Below are 13,121 nucleotides of genomic sequence, written 5' to 3' on the forward strand. Positions count from 1 at the left end.
GGTTAGGGCTGTTCAGCTTGGAGAAGAGACGGCTAAGGGGGGATATGATAGAGGTCTTTAAGTTCATGAGAGGTCTTGATCGAGTAGATGTGAATCGGTTATTTACACTTTCGGATAATAGAAGGACTAGGGGGCATTCCATGAAGTTAGCAAGTTTACTTTTAAGATTAATCAGAGAAAATTCGTTTTCACTCAACGCTCAATTAAGCTCTGGAATTTGTTGCCAGAGGATGTGGTTAGTGCAATTAGTGTAGTGGGTTCAAAAAAAGGTTTGGAGAAGTTTTTGGTGGAGAGGTCCATTAACTGCTATTAATCAAGTTGAATTAGAGAATAGCCACTGCTTTTAATCACATCAGTAGCATGGGATCTTCTTGGTGTTTGGGTACTTGCCAGGTTCTTGTGGCCTGGTTTGGCCTCTGTTGGAAACAGGATGCTGGGCTTGATGGACCCTTGGTCTGACCCAGCATGGCAATTTCTTATGTTCTTATGTGGCTAATAACACTTCTAAAACAAATTGGAGAAAATATTTTTTTCACACAACTACTTTGTAAAAATTGTTGCCAGCTGATGTGGTGAAAGTAATTAGTAGAGTTGGGTTTAAAAAGGGTTTAAAAATTTACTAAACATTACAAAACAGCAGTCATCTAATACTACTCAATAATTAAAATAGGGATGAAAAAACTCCTCTGCCATCCATACCTGGAACTTTTTTATTTCCAGTCATCCTGAAATTGTTGTGGATTAGTAGGAGAGGAGGAAGGTGAACAAACATTATCTTTTCTCACACTCATGTTCAGTCACTCAAATACAATCTTGTGTGATCCTCTCAATGTCACATACTCACCCCCCAGTGGTTCTTTCCCCCTCATACACACACACACACACACAAGTTCTCTCCACCTCATTTCAAGGCCAGTCCTGTAGCTCATCGCACTCCTCTCGTTCCTGCCACCCCTCAGCCATGGCTGCTTTCTGCCGCTAGTGTGGCCAGAGAAATTCCATGACCTCACCAGCCTTGCTTCCGGTCCTTTGTTCTGTTTTGCTGGTAAGGCCCACCAACTTACCACTGCTACCACTCTTTTTTTTTTCTCTTCCCTTTCTAGCCTCACAGTGTGACTCTGCTGTGCCTGCCTCCCACTCATTCATCAACCCCTTCCCTCTCCCTCTCTCACATCCCCTTTCAAACTCTCATCTCACTTCCACTCTCCCCCTTCTCTCTCCCCTGCCTTCACCTCCTTCACACTCCATTTCTTTCCCTTACTTATCCTTCTATCATGCACCCTCTTCTCTCTTCTCCCGTGTCCCATTCCCTTTCCTCCCATTTTTGACTCACCCCCTCCCTTCCCCTACCAGTCAGTCATTCTTTCCTTTCCTCTGAGTCATTCCTTCACTCACTTCATCTCCCATTTAAGTCCACCTCCCCAGTTGTCTTCTTTTTTTCTTGCCTGCAGCAGTTAGGTCACATTGGATATGGGCCCAACCAACCCACTGTGTGGTCTCCTTCGGCATGTTTGAGTGCCGCTGTGCAAATGCTCTTCTTGCTGGCGGGGTGTCAGAACCCTGTTAGCACATCACTACCTGGCAGCACCATGTGGATTCTTTTCTTAATGGCAGGGGGCGGGCGGGAACCCCATCAGCTTTTGATGTAACGCACATCGCCACACTGAGCCTGGCCCGCATTTGCATCTAGACGAAAAGGCCACAGGGGTGTTTGTGGCCTGTGGGGACACTTTTTCTGCCATCTTAAAATTTTGCAGCCTAACTGTAGAAGCGCCAGAGGTATGATAGAGAGTGGAGACAGGCGGCTGGCACCTGGTCCCGCAGTGGCCCAGCTCTAGTGCAAGACCAGCTCACCATCTTCCTGGATTTTTTGGTCGCCGCCCATATCTTGATTCATCAAGGGAGATGGCAGGCTGGCAACCGAAGAATGCAGGAAGATGGTGGCGGAGTCTGTAGTACAGCAGCAACACATTTTTATTTTAAAACAGGAGAAAAACTTTTAATAGTTTTACTGTGGTGCAGAACCAACAACACTTTTTTTTGGGACACACATGCAGCTTTGGAGGAATGCAGCAGCGTAAAATAAACTTTAGAAAGCACCAAAGCAATCATGTCAGTCTGCAAGTGCACTGTGCAGTTATGCTGGCACTGCCTACCAATCCAGGGCAGGGACACAGCTGCAAAGTAAGAGCTGGGGGGAGGGAGACCATGCGATCCACTAACCAGACCATTGGGACATCTCTGATCTCCTGATAGGCCAATTCATCCCTGGTTCCAAGCAGGGTAGAGAGAGACTCAACGGAGGATCAAAAGTTGCAGGCTTCAGCACGGAACTTGGGAGGGTTTAAATCCAAGCAATTGGCAACCCTATCATGGGGGGAAGGGAGACCATTGTGCAGGGTGTAGTGAGGGTCTCTGGCACCTGGGGGCCAATGCATTTGTGCTGCTCCCCTGTACTTTATACCCCATCCTTCTTGTAAAATGCAAGAAAGTCATACTAAAATAAACCCCAGAAAAGAAATAAACTGACAGATATTGTGAACAGTCTATGGGGAAAAACGTGTCTGCCTGCAGACAGGTTGCCAACATCGCCCCTTCCTTCTGTGGTACTGCAAGCATAAAAAAAAATAATTCTCTGGTAAAGAATAAGATGAAGAGACAAGGACTGTGGTGTAAAATTTATAAATTCTTTCAAAATTTCCAATTTTTCCACTTCTGACCATCAGGAGAGAAAAAAAAAGTAAAACCATTCTATATTTGTCCTTTTTTCCAACCTGCCCAAGTCACTGCAGCTTCATTATAGCACACTGCCCATCCCCTCACCAAATACATAATATTTGACAACAAATTATAAAGAGAAACATGGAGACAAAAGCTGACCTGGAAACCCTAAAAAGCCAGATTCTGCCTTCAGTGAAACACAGGAGAAATAAAAATGAATGCATTTTCCCTGTACTGTAAAAATAAATATTCAGATCTTTTTCCAAAAATGGCAGAGAAAATCACATTTTCCCATGTCCCATCTCAGAGAAAAAGAAGCAATAGCAATCTCACTTTCCTACCCTTCCAGGCCCCAGCATTCTTATTCCCCAGCCTCCTTTCCCCTCCCAGTCCCCAGCAGTCTTGCTCCCTCTCCCACAGGCCGATGCAATACAGTGTGCTCAGCCTAGCGCACAGCTTGTCGCTCATTTTGAATGCACTAGAAATACTCCCAATAATAATAATAATAATAATAATAATGGGATTAGCACATCTAAAATGTGCATCCAGGGGGGTCACATGATGCAGTGTCGAAGGAAGATGTGAGTTCCCTTCGCGGCGCTCAACCTCGGCGATCCGGCCCCATCCACAGCCCACAATTTGCGTTTTTAGCTGACCAAAACGGGCTGACCCGACTGCTAAAGCATCAGAGCATAGGTTGGTTCCAGCGATGGCCTCCCGAATAAATAAAAAAGGCAAGGAGAAGGAGCGGCCCCATGGTGCTGATGTGCCCTCCAATATGGTGCCGGAATCGGCGCTGCCGACTTCCACCGTGGCAGTGACTGATTTAAAAATGGCGATAGCTGAAACTCTGGGCCCCGAACTCAAAAACATTAAATAAACTTACTGAGCTCTCTGCGGCATTTGCAGGTTATGAAAGCCACTTCTCTGAGCTAGAGCAGCGAGGGTCGGACATCCAAGATGGCTGCCGCGATTCGGAGTCTGACCTTGCTGCTCTTAAAGCTACAATCACCCGACATGAAGAGAGGCTTGAAGACCTGGAAAATAGGTCAAGAAGATCTAATTTGAGATTCCTGGGGCTGCCTGAGTCACTGGAAGAAGGAAGTTTGGCCAGTTTTTTAGAGTGATGGCTTAGCTCTGCCCTGGAGATTTCTGATACTCACGGTCCACTGAGAGTTAAGAGAGCATACCTGTTAGGGCCCAAGCGAGGGGCAGACCAAAGATCACGAGTGGTTATTGCAAAAATTCTGAATTTTGCTCACACTCGGGCGGGGAAAATCCTGTCTTATGAGAATCAAAAAATTTTGGTGTTCCAGGACTTCTCCGCTAATTTGGCAGCAAAGCGGCGTCTCATGGCCCCGCTCTGCTCTCAGATGATTGTGGGTGGTCTTCGGGCCACTTTAGTTTACTGGCCAGGCTTCGAGTTGCCACATCTACAGGAGTTTGCTGGTTTACAGAAGCCAAGGATGTGAAAAATTTCCTGAGCTCTCACTCCCTCCCGAGCCTGAGGAGTCCAGTGGTGGTGGTGGATGCGGATAAGAGCTAGGTGATCGGAGAAATACCAGTGTTCCACCCTTAGTGGTGGGTGAAAGCCTACTGTGCTCAGATAGCAGCAAATTGTAGGTGCCTTCACTACCAACTGAACATACTATGCTGAACTTCTGCACGAGTAGTAATGTTGAACTGCCCTTTATGCAGAGCAAGCTTGATGGAAAGAGGGGGTTTTGCCCTCACTCAGCTCCTTTGGTTACTTTCTTTATCGGTCAGCTTATCTAAAGTGTCTGCAGTTGTTGATAGTTCTCTCTTACTATGTTTGTGTTGCAGAGTGTGTTTAAACTTTTGATTCTAAGGTGGTAGATGGGGCGGGATTTAGGGGGGGAGGGCTGTTTACATTGAAGTGACTCCCTGGTTTATTGCTTCAATAATGGGGAGGAAGAGGGGTTAGGGGATATAGACTGGAGAGGGGTGGGAAGGCTGAGGACTGGGATAACATGGGAAGTTTCCATTTTCTGTTCTGTATTATGCTGTGTGTGCCTTGTTGTGCTGTAATTTCACAGGTGTCTGCCTATGAGACCAGTGTCGTAATGGAGCGGTGGGACCTGTGCTGGGAGGGTGCCTGCCTTGAAATATAGTCAAACATGAATTAATTCCATTTCTGTGTATTGCAGGACTCCTAGTCCGGGTACCAGAATAGTCTCCTGGAATATCTGTGATATAAATTCGCCAATTAAAAGATCGAAAATCCTGCATCATCTCCAAAAGAAACAGGTCGATATCACCTTCTTGCAAGAGACTCATCTCACAGATGTGGAGCATGGGAAACTATGTAGAGGATGGGTGGGGGATGTATACTATGCTTCAGCCTCCACCAAGAAAGCCGGAGTGGCAATTTTGTTTAATAAGAATTTGCCCTTTAAAGTCCAAAAAGTAATTAAAGATGATCAGGGGTGGTACCTCATTTTGATAACTCAGATCTATGAGCGCATTATGGTCTTATGCAATGTGTATGCTCCTAATACTTATAATCCTTGTTTACTCCTTCCATAACTTGAGGATTTGATTATGGGGGGTGACTTTAATGCTGTTTGAGATCCCCAGCTCGATAAATCACGGATCTCTCCTAGAGATGTTGGGGGCACCACAGGTCTCATGCACTTGGAGAGCTCCCTCCACTTGGTAGATGCATGGAGGGTTTTGCACCCAATGGAGCGGGACTTCACACATTTTTCTAGGGCACATGCCACCTTGTTCCGCATTGATTATTTGTTGGTTGGTAGTTCCCTCTTCTCTATGATTAATGCTGATGAAATAGGTGACATAGTAATCTCTGATCATGCTCCTATTTGGGTGGATCTGCAACTTCAGCTCTCTCCCCCCCCTTACCTGTCAGTGGCGGTTCCCTTACTATCTAGCAGATGATCCACAATTTAAAGCTTACTTATTGGCTAAATGGACGGACTATGTTAGTCTGAATAATGAGCATAAGAAGAATCCAGTCCTTTTTTGGTATACAGCCAAAGCGGTCCTGAGGGGGGGACATTATTTCCTATGTGGCCCATAGGCATAAAACTTTGGATAACCAGATTTTGGTTCTCAGTGCACAGTTGAACTCAGTCAAACATCAGCTGGCCAGGTCTAATCACCCCAAAGATAGGGAGCAGTATATTACGATTCAGGGCACCCTAAATACCCTATTACATCAGAGGGCTAAAAAGAGCCTCCTGTATTATAAGTTTTGATTACATCAGTATGGCAATAAACCGGGGAAGTTAATGGCTAATTTAATTAGAAACCCGTTGGTCTAGTCATATTTCAGCTATTCATTCCAGAACGGATAATATACTTACAGACACCCCTTCCATTTTATCACATTTTAGGCAATTTTACTCTGACCTATATGCGTCAGAGGGATGGAATCAGGGGGCGTGTGATCAGTTTTGTACCCACTTTGATCTGCCCTGCCTCACCCAGGTGCAAAAAGACCTATGGGGGCTGAAGAGGTGAAGCATGCTATACTGAAAGCAAAGCGTTTTAAGACCCCAGGCCCAGACGGCTTCACTCTAGAATTTTATAAAAGTCTGGAAGCTCAACTGGGACCGCAACTTGCTCTCACCTTTTCTACTTTAATACAGACTGGTCACTTTCCACCCCATACTAATACTGCCCATATTACTTTGATGGCCAAGCCAGGGAAGGACCCCCATTCATTGGCTTCATACCGATCGATCTCCTTAATTAATGCAGATCAGAAGCTGATGGCAAAAAGTTTAGCAGATCGTTTAGCCTAGGTGATACCCTCCTTGATTTGCCTGGGACAAGTGGGATTTGTTAAACAACACTATGGCCTGACTAATATCCGGACGATATTAGCCGCTATGGCAATGAGCCAACAAATAGAATCTGATGATATTTTACTTTTTCTAACGGAGCCAGCCCGATCCTTCCCTCCCCTTCTACAGCTCATTCAGGAATTTGGCCTTTTTGCAGGGCTGCAACTGAATACATTGGCTTTTCCGGAAGCCCTGCTAAGAGGATGGCCAGGGCATTTCCCCTTGCAGTGGGCTGCGAAGTCTCCTAAATACTTAGGGGTTACTCTTCCGAACTCTTTAGCTTTTTTATATACAGAGGGGCAGATTTTAAGAGCCCTGCTCGCCTAAATCCGCCCAAATCCGGGCGGATTTAGGCGAGCAGGGCCCTGCGCGCCGGTGAGCCTATTTTACATAGGCCTACCGGCACGCGCAGAGCCCCGGGACTCGTGTAAGTCCCGGGGTTTTTGGAGGGGGGCGTGTCGGGGGCGGGGCCGAGCCGTTTTCGGGGTGTGTCGGCAGCATTTTGGGGGCGGGCCCGGGGGCGTGGTTACGGCCCGGGGTGGTCCGGGGGCGTGGCCGCGCCCTCCATACCCGCCCCCAGGTCGCATCCCGGTGCGCTAGTGGCCCGCTGGCGCACGGTGATTTACGCCTCCCAATAAAATAAGCCTCCCAATAAAATAAGCCCAACCCTCCATCTCTCCTTAAGATTACCTGGTGGTCCAGGGGGGCCTCGGGGAGAGATTTCGCGGCATCAGCTGTTCTAAAAAAAAAAATGGCGCCGATGCCCCTTTGCCCTTACCATGTGACAGGGTATCCGTGCCATTGGCCGGCCCCTGTCACATGGTAGGAGCACTGGATGGCCGGCGCCATCTTTAAAGATGGTGCCAGCCACTTTACTCATCAGCTCCTATTATAATAATAGGGGCTGATGAGTAAAGTTTAATGTTTTGATTATATTAGTTTGTCACACCTTGTTAATTGTAAACCGGCATGATGCGATTCCCATCGCGAATGCTGGTATAGAAAAATTCAAAATAAAATAAAAATAAATAAAGTGGCTGGCACCATCTTTAAAGATGGCGCCGGCCAGGGGCTGATGAGTAAAGTCGCCGGCGCCATCTTTAAAGATGGCGCCGGCCATCCAGTGCTCCTACCATGTGACAGGGGCCGGCCAATAGCACGGATATCCTGTCACATGGTAAGGGCAAAGGGGCATCGGTGCCATTTTTTTTTTTTTTAGAACTGCTGATGCGTCAAAATCTGTCCCTGAGGCCCACCTGGATCTCTCCTCTCCCTGAGGCCCCCCCCTGGATCTCTCCCCGAGGCCCCCCGAGGCCCCCCTGGACCACCAGGTAATTTAAAAAGGTTTTGGGGGGGTCAGGAGGGGGGGTCAATTTAAAGGGTCGGGTGGTTTTTTGTTTTTTTTTAGCGGCACGGGCCTAGCGATGTGAATTGGAATTGGAAACGATTCCAATTCACATATCTTAACGATCAGATTCCCCCCCTCCCCCAGTCGAATCTGATTGTTAAGACGATCTGGCACATGATTCACATCTCTATTGGTGATTGCCTAATAATGTTCAGTCTGAATTCATGCCCGTATTTCAGCTCTGAAGAAGGGATCACAGCCATTCACTCTGCCATTGGCTCTTTCCTCCTCACTCGTGCATCTGAGTGTCTGTTTTGCTGTGGCCAGGAGAAAGTTTGCCAGGTGGTCATGGTGTTTTCTCGCTGGGGCTTTTCTGATGGGGCCTTCACGGAAGAAGAAGTGAGGCAAGAAAGTGAATCAAAATTTCAGGAATAAAGTTTTTAAAAAGCTGAGGAAGGGAGTTAACTGGGGCAGCTCCAGCATACATGGAATACTGAATACTGGAATGCATGGAATATTGACTCTCACATGCATATCGCCCCATGTACAATACACTAACATCATCCAAGTGAAAAAGACTAATTATCAAAACACGCTAAATCTTAACAAACTATTAACTTTAACAATCCTTCTAGTTAATGCACAATCAATAACAAAAAAATTCCCAATAGTAACTGACCTATTGTATGACATCAAAACAAATTTCATAGCTATCACTGAATCTTGGTTAAAAAAATCTGACATTATCCTAAAAAACCAAATAGCACATCAAAATTATGACATTTTCTCAATCCCCAGGATTAATAAATGTGGCGGTGGCTTGGTACTAATTATTGAAAAAAAATTCAAATGTAAATTAATTCAAACTATACCCCCTCAAAACCATGAGATTGCAATGTTTGACACCGAACATACTCAAATATGCCTTATCTATTGCCCCCCCCCCAGCTTACTTGAGCTAAATATATCCCCGCTAATTGAATATTTAACAGTAAACCTAAACCCCTCCAAACCAACCATCGTTCTTGGAGATTTCAACCTTCACATGGACACACATCCTCTATCTAATTCATGCCAGACCCTGAACAATTTGATGACAGCACTAGGATTCACATTAATCACAGATAGACCCACACACAAAGCAGGACACTCAATTGACCTCACATACATCAATCATAGCTTCTTTGAACAGTTAAGCTCTAAATATAGTCAAATTCCATGGTCAGACCACTTCCTAATTCAGTCCAGTATTAAGTGTATAAAGCCAAAGGAAATAATAAAAAATGAACCACTAGAGTTTAAATACCGTCCACCATTTAACATCGAAACCTTAAAGATTAAACTAGAAGAAACACTAATACACTCTGACCACAAAGACTGTGTTTCCGCGACCACAGAATGGTTGACAAACATGAGTAAATTGGCTGATGACATTAACCCCTTAAAAACAATGAAAATACAAGAGCCTAGGCAAAAAAAAACATGGTTTAATGAGAGAATAAAGGAAGTCAAACAAAATCTGAGGAAAAAAGTGGAAAAAAGACAAATCAGAGGAAAGTTTAACCAAATTCAGGAAACATCTAGCCTATTATAAAAAAGTAATTCTCGACGCAAAAAAACAATTCTTTAGCTCAAAAATTGAAAAATTTACAAATAACCCCAGAGCTCTATTTAACATAGTAAAGAATTTGACTACGGATAAAACAGAGGAACCCCACACCCCACAAGAGAATAAATGCAATGAAATCGCACATTATTTCTCTGATAAAATAACTAACCTCAAAGCTAAGATACCAATATCGACAAAGCAAGAAATTAAGATGCACAAAAGAGATGTGACTCCAAGGTCCAAATTTGACGAAGTATCCCAGATCGAAGTGGAATCCATGATAAAAAATTTGAACCCCACCCCTCACAAAATTGACACCATTCCCACCATGGATATAAAAAGCTAGCTGACATAACCTCCCCAACTATAGCAAAAATAATTAACCTATCACTTAGTGAAGGCCTTATGCCAGACTCTCTTAAAGGTGCAATAATTAAACCGATACTGAAGAAAAAACCCAGCAACCCAAACATCTTGAGTAACTATAGACCTGTTTCAAACCTACCCATGCTCGCTAAATTAATAGAAAAAACGATACAAAAACAGCTAGCTGAACACCTAGACAACAACGGCATACTTTACCCCTCACAACACGGCTTTAGGAAACACTATAGTACTGAAACATTACTTATCGCTCTAACAGACAATGTACTCGTGGGTTTGACAGTGGGAAACACTACATCATGATATTATTAGACCTATCAGCAGCATTTGACACAGTAAATCATAACATACTACTAAATAGGCTTGAAGAAATAGGACTACAAAACAAAACAATTGAATGGTTCAGGTCCTACCTAAACAATAGATTTTTTCAGGTACAGATAAAAAACACTATATCAGACAAAATCAAGCTAAAAACCGGAGTCCCCCAGGGATCAGCACTCTCGGCAACTCTATTTAATATTTACATGCTGCCCCTATGCCACCTCTGGCAGGACTAGGTATCATACATTACATATATGCGGACGACATCCAGCTAATTTTACCAGTAGACGAAACAATTGAAAAAACGTTGAACCTAGCAATGTTGTACCTAGATATAATTAAACAACTGCTGTGCCAAATGGAACTAGTAATTAATATTGTAAAAACAGAATTCATACACCTTGAACGAAAAAAAACTGAATTAATCCAGAATCCCATCAAAATTAGAAACGATCAGATAGTGGAACTAACCGAAAAAACTCAAAACCTAGGAGTAATAATTGACAGTGAAATCAACCTCAAACAACACATATCATTGAAAGTCAGAGAGGGGTACACGAAACTAATGGTCCTTAGAAGGCTAAAACCACTACTAACCCTAGCACACTTTCAAACTGTTCTTCAAGCACTTATTTTCGCTAGCACAGACTATTGTAACACACTCTTCCTTGGATTACCACAGTCAACACTAAGACCACTCCAAATCTTACATAACTCTGCAGCCAGAATTCTAACTGGAAAAAGCAAAAGGGACCACATCACTCAAACTCTTGCGGAATTACACTGGCTGCCAATCAAACAAAGAGCACAATTTAGAACACTTTGCACAGTCCACAAGTTAATCAATGAAGAAAATACTGATTGGTTAAACACTGCTTTAAGACTACATATTCCCCAAAGGAATCTCAGATCAGCAAATAAAGCCTTACTAACCATACCCTCTGTAAAGACAGCTAAACTGACACAAGTAAGGGAAAGAGCATTATCATTAGCTGGCCCTATATTATGGAACTCAATGCCACCCGAAATAAGATTAATGAGAGACCATAAACTCTTCAATAAAAGCCTAAAAACATGGCTTTTCATAAAAGCTTTTCAAAATGAGAATGGGGAATAGGTAGTACTAAGAAACTAGAAAAGGACTTATACACACAGGCAAAAGTCACCAGATAACATATATGCATTCTTTACCTTTATTTTTATCACACTTAAGTTTTAAGTTAAAGAATTACAGTATATCGCATATATGGTTAGCCCATAAAGGGAATTTCAATACACACTACATATAGCTTATAATATTTTGAATCATGTATCTGAACAACTTCGGCACCCTCTGTTTAAAGTAAAATCTATTTCAAATTTATTCATGTGCCTATTTGTAAACCGTTGTGATGGTATATCACTAAATGACGGTATAGAAAAGTTTTTAAATAAATAAATAAATAAATGAGTGGTCATCATAACGCTTTGTTGTCTACCACCTCAGCTCTGCTGTATTCCCTACACTGTTCATCAGATTGTGTCCAGGCGCGAGGCTAGGGCAAGAAAGTGGACACTGAAGCACCAGATTGTATATTCTCTTGCATGACATCCTCTTTAATGCTACAATGGGGATTCCCTGCAGACTGCTGGAGTTTCAGGATGGGGCAAAAGGAGGGGCGGGGGGGGGGGGGGGTCGGTCTCAGTCTTTGCACAGCTAGCTCCTACAGTTGTTCCTGCTTGTGTGCTGTATCACAGATGTTATCAGTACAACTGTGGTGCAGAGGATTAACTTAAACAGCATTCTCTTTTATCCCTCAGAGAGAAGGATGAAAACAGTCTGTCCATTTGTGGCACCACTCTGGAATGCTCAATAACCACCCTAACCCTCATAAAAAGTTCATGGTTACCCGGCTGCTCAGTTTTAGGTAAACTCAAGGGCGTAGAGACACCCAAGTATAGGGACTCTGTCACATACGGGAGTAGCCAAGTACTTCAATTTGTGGTCTCATTTTGAGATCCATGAAGCTACATACCAGACTTTCAATCAGGCACGAACTCATTCTGGGCTTGTGGAATGCATAGGATATGAATAATAACCAAACTGGATAAGACTGTATCTTTAGAGAGACACTAAGTCCAATGGTTTAACCATTGTGTTGCTTCTTTCTACCTGATGTACTTATTGACTTGGCGCAGGTCCATAGAAAGCCTTGGTGCTTCATAACTGGGCTGAAAAGAGTACCTTCCAGCAGAAAGTTCCCTCTATCTTAACAGCAAATGATCTGGTACTTCTTTCCAAGAAGAGAGCACACATGAAAAATAATAGAAAATAAGGAGCAAGGAATGGTACTTGTTGTTATGCGCTCGGCCTTTACTTTATTCCCGGCACACACAGAAAATCAAGTTATCCAGAAAGGAGCAATCTACTCTGCAGAAAATGGGAAACCAGTAAGGAACCACTCTACAGTTTTGCAGGGGAGTTATATTATCTCATTTTCTTCCATGCTTCTTCAAAAATAAGCCTCCACCAAATAGAAGACAGACTAATCCTGTATTGCCTGCAATCTCAGAAAGGTCCTAGTAAATACAGATAAAAACATTCCATGAGAGAAAATGTACACTTTGTACTTGATATTCTGCATTCTAGTGCATTTTTAGCGTGATATTACCATAATTCTTTTTTATGTTTAGACAGCACCCAAACTGCTTTACAAATATAATTCCATATGCATGGTTTTTTTTTGCAAAAAGCTTTAAATATGATGCATAAGATTCATGGTGAATAATTTCAAGAGAGCAGCTCCATGCACACATTTTTAGAATGCAGCGTTACCAGAAATGAAAATTGATAATCAAGTTGAAACTTACATTCAATGAAAGTGCTTTACTCCTGATGAGGGGGGGGGGGGGGGGGGGGGACGAC

This window comes from Rhinatrema bivittatum, chromosome 3 (assembly GCF_901001135.1).
Source record: "Rhinatrema bivittatum chromosome 3, aRhiBiv1.1, whole genome shotgun sequence".
Taxonomy (NCBI): domain Eukaryota; kingdom Metazoa; phylum Chordata; class Amphibia; order Gymnophiona; family Rhinatrematidae; genus Rhinatrema; species Rhinatrema bivittatum.